We start from the raw sequence: 7,457 nt of genomic DNA on the forward strand, positions 1-7,457 counted from the left end.
TAAACAGATCCATAAAAACCCTTAAAAATAATAATAACAAACTTATCAAGCTAGAGAAATGCCAAGAGGAACATACACATTTGCCTCCATCTCCTCCTCCATCAATCTCTTACTGCCTCCTCTTCTACTCCTCCAGCCTCTTAACCGCCTACCTCTCTGATGTCCAATCATGTATCGCCTTAACATAAACCTACAATGGGGAATGTGAGTAAAGTTCCCAGCTGGCAAAGGTTGGCTCTTGGACCTCCTGGCAGAGAAGCAGCCAGCAGACCCGAGGTGGAGCAGAGTGAGAAATGCAAAAACTGGTAGATACCGCTTTATAATATTTACTGCAACATATAACAATACCAAGACACAAGAGAGGATCCTTCCTATTTGTAGCTAAGCATGATATCTCTTACCTATAATCCCAACATGTGGAAGACTGAGGCAGGAGGATTGCTAAGTTTAAAGCCAGCTTGGACTACATAATTACATGCTTGCCTGGGCTACCGGGTGGAACTTAGTCTCAAAAACTAGGCTTAAAAAAAAATTCTACACTTATCCATCCAGGCAGGGTAGCACACACTTTTAATCTCAGTACTAAGGAGGCAGAAACTGGCAGATCTCTGAGTTGGAGGTCTATAGAGCCAGTGCCTGTCTACAGTATAGCCAGGGCTACAGAGGGAAACTTCATCTCAATAAATAGATAATTAAAAGCTCTACTTCTATCCTGAATAACAGTATCTGTTAGAAAAATAACTTCTAGTTTGAATAGTAAAAATTGATTGCAAAGCCTTCAGGTCGTCTGTTTTTCCTAGTCACAGGGAGTGAGATGACATTTAAAGATATAGCAAGGGCTGGAGCGATAGCTCAGTGGTTAAGAGCACTGGCTGCTCTTCCAGAGGTCCTGAGTTCAAATCCCAGCAACCACATGGTGGCTCACAACCATCTGTAATGTGATCTGATGCTTCTTCCTGGTGTGTCTGAAGACAGCGAAGGTGTACTTTTATATATGGAAAAAAAAAAACTTAAAAAAAAAAGGAAGGGGAGGAGGAGGGCTTGACAAGTAGCATGCTTACCATGTTCTGTCCTATTAGTGCCCATCAGATAGAGAGACCCCGCCCCCAAAATAAACAAACAAATAAATAAATAAAGATCTAGCAAGAGCAGTGCCAAGATTTTGGTTTTTAAATTTGGTTTTGTGTGTGTGTGTGTGTGTGTGTGTGTGTGTTCGTGTGCACACTATGTGTACATACCTGTGTGAGGGTAAATGTGCCTGTGCACATGTGTGGAATCCAAGGAGGACCTTACATGTTCTACTTTTCACTTTCTTCCTCCTCCCCTTGAGACAGGGCCTCCCTCTAACTTGAAGCCAGCCAGCCCCGGCTGGAATGCATTTCTAAAAAGCTTACAGCTCGTGAACTCATGTCTCCGGGACCCCTTGAGTCATGGCTCTCTCCATCTGGATCCTATTGTGAATAAGTTCATTTTGTGCTCATTGAACTCATTTGTGGGGCAAGGGGAATGTCTCCATCAGCAACACATCTGTACATACAAGCGCAAAGACCTGCATTTGGTCTTCAGAACCTATACAAAATGCTGACTATCGTGGTGTGTTTGTACCCCAGAGCTATGGAAGATCGTCTGAGGCTTACTCACTGAACAGTCTACCCTAGTCGGTGAGTGTCTTAGTTACTTTTCTATTGCCATGATAAGACATCATGATCAAGACAACTTATAAGAAAAAAAATTTATGGGCTGGAGAGATGGCTCAGTGGTTAAGAGCACTGACTTCTCTTCCAGAGGTCCTGAGTTCAAGTCCCAGCAACCACATGGTGACTCACAACCATATGTAATGAGATCTGATGCCCTCTTCTGGTGTGTCTGAAGACAGTGACAGTGTATCCACATACATGAAATTTAAATAAATCAATTTTTAGAAAGGAAAAAAGGAAGGAAGGAAGGAAGGAAGGAAGGAAGGAAGGAAGGAAGGAAGAGTTAATTCAAGGCTCACAGTTTCAGATGGCTAGAGTCAATGACCATTATGGTAGGAAGTGTGGCAACAGGGAGGCAGGCATGGCCTGGGAACAGCATCTGAGAGCCTACATCTTGACACATAAACACCACAGTGAGCTTTAGGTCAATGAGAGATCCTGTTTAAAAGGAGGTGAATGGAGTCCCTAAGTGTCTTAGGTTTCACTGCTATGAACAGACACCATGACCAAGGCAAGTCCTAATAAGGACAACATTTAATTAGGACTGGCTTAGGTTCAGTCCATTATCATCAAGGCAGGAGCATGGCAGAATCCAGGCAGACATGGTGCAGGAAGAGCTGAGAGTTCTAAATCTTCATCTGAAGGCTGCTAGCAGAATATTGACTCCCAGGCAGCTAGGATGAGGGTCTTAAAGCCCACATCCACAGTGACACACCTATTCTAACAAGTCCACACCTCCAAATAGTGTCATTCCCTGGACCAAGCATATTCAAACCATGACACTAAAGATGACACCTAAAGTTGTCCTCTAGCTTGACCCTGCACACAAATTGAGGCATATGTGCAAGCACATGTGTGCACGCATACAAAATAATTATAAAAAAATGAAAGAATGAATAAATGCTTTGGTTCATGAACACCGATTCTGCCTCAGGGCTGGATCCACGGCTGGGGTATCCATGGCTACTGTAGGGTGGGAGACTGGTGTGGATTGCAGAGAGGCAGTTGCTAGTGATGTATCTGTTAGGGGACCTCCTTCTGGTGCCTGCTGGGGTCTGGAAATTGCCACACAAACCACTCAGACACAGAGTTCTCAGTCAAATAGGGCTGGCTTATAGAATGCACACCCCCAAGACAGATCAGTCAGGGACGCAGTTCAGATTCGGGAACCGAACTGGGACACCTAACCAGAATATAGCAGAGCTGTTAAGCCTAAAATCCACAAACATTTGTGCCAAGCTATTCTGTCATTGGGATTTAGAGATAGAAGATTTCTTTGGGAACATGTCTTTTATGCTGTTTAAATACATTAGTATACATTTATACTGATCCTGTTGGCTGAGATATTTAACTGTGGCAGGAGACTGGCCCTATCTAGCATGCATGTCTTAACTTGCCAACCAGGATGTCAGTTACACGCATACATGTCTCTTTCTGTCAAGTAGGATGTCAGTTCCCAGGGAGGTCTTGGGAACTTAAACTTTATTTGACCCCTTACTCAAATTGGAACTTTTACTCCAAATGGTTTCTTATATTGGTGCAGGTATCTTTCTTATGTTGGGGATCCATCCCAGGAGCTTATAAAAGAAAAAACATAAAAGCTCATATATAGGTGCAGGTCCAAGCTTATTCTGGCTAACTGTAGAAAACAGATCTGACTGACCTCTATCGTGACTGGTTCCCGAGAGCACCAAAACACAGAACTTAACAGACTGTGTAGTCAACTGGGGCATGAGAAAGTTTCTTTGTAACAGCACAACATGGCTGGTGAGACAGGCAACAGTTTCCTAGGCCTTAACAACTTCTACATATTCTGGGATTTGAAGAAGAAGCAGTAGGGCTTCAGGATATTTGCAGAGCCAAAAATGGAGGTTGGGGATCAGGAAAACACAATGTCAGAAACATGCATGTCCCTTGCTGAATTTACAGAGGAGTAAATTCTTAGCCTCGCCACTCCAGAAAGACTTTGACAACAGCATATAAAATAAAATTCATAAGTTTGTGCCCTCAGTTTAACTGACAGTCTTTCTGAACAAACACACCAGAAAAAAACACAAGATAAAAATAACAGAGATCACCTGTAAACAACCCCAACCTTGCCTGAGATTATTCAATTGTGGAAAAAAAAAAAAAAAAAAAATATATATATATATATATATCTTTCTGCCATTTCCCATCTCACCACAGGAGTGCTGGGAGCACGGACACACAGCATCTAGCTTTTTGTGTGACTTTTCAGGGCGTGAACTCAAGTTGTCAGACCTGAGCGGCAAGTGCTTTTTACCCGCCGAGCCAACCCCTTCAGCTGTGAAATGCGTGTCTCAGTTTTAGATGTCTCAGAGTCCAGAAATTTGAGAAAAAGATGTCTCTTTCATATACACTGCCAGCTTGTGGCATTCTGTTATAGCACGGGCATTTATTGACAAATCCTTAGCTATTTATAAGAGTTTCTGGGGATGGAGAGATGGCTCGTCAGCTGAGGGGACTTGATGCTTTTGTAGAAGACCCAGGTTCAGTCCCCAACACCCACATGGCAGCTTACCACCTCCTGTAACTCCAGTTTCGGAGTATTCATGCCCTCTTCTTGTCTCTGGGGGCACTGCATGTACAGACATGCACTCAGGCACAAACATCCACATAAAATAAGTCTTTTTTTAAAAATAGGAATTTCCGAAGTGGATCTTCACAGTTAGCTGCCCTTGACTACACTGTTTAAATTGGCAGCGGTTTTTGTTTTGTTTTGTTTTTTGGTTTTTTTTTGTTTGTTTGTTTGTTTGTTTTGCAGTTTCCACATGATCAATAAAATAGCTGTTCTCATGGTGATTGGTCTTGTAGGTCAGTTACTCAACCAAGAGCACCAGGCAAACTACGACGGCGCTACAGGGAGTTTTAGGATTTGCTCAGTGAGACCAAAGCACTTCTCCCATAGCTGCGTGTGCTGTGTGCTGTCTTTGGTTTGCGACGTCACACTGTAGATGCTCAACATAAGGGCAACCAGCCTCCTAGTTCACAGAACGGTGTAAGTCTCAGATCACTGCTCAGTTCATCTTGCCTCTGGCATTTTGTATGAGATAGTCATTAGAGGGCTTTCACCCTCGCTAGAGAATAATAAAGCCTCTCATAAAATGAGCTGTCTGGGTAATGTTAGACCATGGAGAACCGTTCCAAGGTGACCACTGGATCCCAGAGGCTCTTTGAGGACTTGCACAATCCCGTTGTCCCTTGGGATTCTTGGAACTGGATTTGAAGGCAAGATGCTACTTTGCCAGACTCCTCGCCTCTTTAGCTCAAGTCTGCATGAGGCTGCTCGGCCTTGGATGCCTATTGCCGATTAAACCCTCCTTGGGTCTCCCTTTAGAAGCAACATATGTATTTTTGTACATGTGCCCAAGTATATGTCTGTGTACCACATGCATGTTAGTGCCCACAGAACAGCCATGTTTGACAGGTGTCAGCCGTCTGATGTAGGTGCTGGGAACTGAAGCTGGGCCCTTTGCAAGAACAAGTGCTCTTGCTCACTGAGCCATCTCTCAGGCACTATCACTTTCTTCATCCTCGGAAAGATGGCTGCTCAAGGACTCTCCAGAGGCAGCTGGAAATTTCTAAATGAGTTAATACTTTTAAACCCTTAAATCTGAGTCTGACATTTAGTAATTATTTGGCAGATATTAACTGTTATTTTATGGGATCTCCACAAGGTATATGTCTACATTTTATGGTTGTGGAGATTGAAGTCCGGAGAGTTTAAATTACTTGCCCCAGGTCAGATGAGACTAATAGTGGAAACTCAAACCCACGTCTGATTCCAGAGTCCTCACTGTCTGACATGTAGCTGTTTATCATCTAATATTATAGAGTTGTCTACAGCTTTGATTCCTGCCAAGGAAAATATTAAAGATGTATTTAATATTGATTGGCTAGAGGGTCCTAGAAACAAGAAAAATATGAGAAGCTATAGATCAACAAAGGACAGACGTTATTTAAAAAAATGTTATTGAAGGACTGAAGAGGTAGCTTAACAGTCAAGAGTGCATGGTGTTCTTACAGAGGACCCAAGTGGGCTGGAGAGATGGCTCAGCGGTTAAGAGCACTGACTGCTCATCCAGAGGTCCTGAGTTCAAATCCCAGCAACCACATGGTTCCTCACAACCATTGGAAATGGGATCTGATGCCCTGTTTTGGTGTGTCTGAAGACAGCGACCATGTCATAAAATAAATAAATCTTAAAAAAACGAGGACCCAAGTTTGGTTTCCAGTACACGTCCAGCTGCCCATGACCCCTGTAGCCCCAGTGCAAGGGATCCAGTGCCCTCTGGAACGTACACGCATGTGGTACACATATAGACATGTAGGCACACACACATATAAGTAAAAATGATTTTTAAAAAAACAGTAAATAAAAATAATAATATTAATCTTTAAAAAAATAATAAAACAAAAAATATCTTTAAAAAAAAAACCAAACAGTTTTTGACTGAGTGGTAGAAGCTTTGAGCAGTACAAACTTCCCCTTCCCCAGAACAAGAAAGGATTTACTGGGGGCTCAGTCATCACGTGGAAGCCAGAGGGCGTTAAGCAGAGAAAGAGGGAGCTGTGGCTGGAACAGGGCTCATCATAGGCTGCGCCAGAATCTGAAACTGATTCTGTGACCAGGTGCACCCAACACAGGGGATTCCCTGATCTACAGGCAGCAGCATCTCCTTGGTAATGCCTTAAGAGTGCACAGATTGAACAAACTCCAAGAGGGTTTTTTTTTTTTTTTTTTTTTTTTTTTACTTTATCTGCATTTATTTTATGCTGAATTTATTCCCGTGCCATGAGCTTTTGCTTCTTCAGTTTCTTCTGGGATATCTTTTTCTTCTGTGCAACCTCCTCTCCTGGCTTTGGAGCAATCTGTCCCTTCTCAGTGAGGATCATCTCAATGTGGCAGGGGGAGCTCATGTGTGGGTTAATTCGGCCATGAGCTCTGTAGGTTCGCCGGCGCATCTTAGGTGCCTTGTTCACCTGGATGTGTTCAATGACTGGAGAATCTGCATCTAAACCCTTAAGTTCAGCATCACTCTCTGCATTCTTAAGCATGTGCAGCAAAAACTCAGCACTCTTTTTTGGCCACCGTCCCTGTGTCCAGCCCCACTGTTTGGCCTGGGTACACCATTATAATGTCGAAATGGCACACATTGCTTCTTTAAAGTGACATCCTTCAGATACTTGGAGGCTTTACGAATATACATACCTTTAGTGGCCTGGGCAGTTTTCCCGGTGTTCTTAAAATGAACACAAAGGTTTGAACCTCTGGATTTGCATAATTTTGTGGGGTTTTCTGGGTCAAGAGAGTAGCGAACCATCTTCACAGGTCACCTCTGGCCACTTACAGGATTTTTTTTTTTTTTTTTTAAATGAGTGCTCTGTCTGCATAAACACCTTTATGCCAGAAGAGGGCATTGGATCCCTTACAGATGGCTGTAACTCACCATGTGGCTGCTGGAAATTGAACTCAGGTCCTCTGAAAGAGCAACCAGTACTCTAACTGTTGAGCCATCTCTCCACCCAGCTACAAACGTTTTACACGGACAGACAAGGGCCAAACTGAGTCAGATGGGAAGAGGTAGCTGATGAGCTTTTTCCTTTACAAGGAAACTTTGTGTACTTTGGGACGTGCTTCACAAGAACAGCAACAACAACAATCACTGGGAAGAGGTAACCTCTTCACTTCTAGAAGTAGTCCAGGGGGAGCGAGACTATGTAAGGACAAGGAAGTGT

At 43.2% G+C, this 7,457-nt stretch overlaps 1 pseudogene across 1 annotated transcript; it reads right to left on the reverse strand.

The window, feature by feature from the left end:
• Window positions 1-6,500: 6,500 nt before the first annotated feature.
• On the reverse strand, window positions 6,501-7,042 carry LOC308420692 (large ribosomal subunit protein uL22-like; annotated as a pseudogene). The gene has a single exon. The product of its transcript is annotated as a large ribosomal subunit protein uL22-like (transcript).
• Window positions 7,043-7,457: the final 415 nt, after the last annotated feature.

Source organism: Micromys minutus (genome assembly GCF_963924665.1).
Source record: "Micromys minutus genome assembly, chromosome: 5".
Lineage (NCBI taxonomy): Eukaryota > Metazoa > Chordata > Mammalia > Rodentia > Muridae > Micromys > Micromys minutus.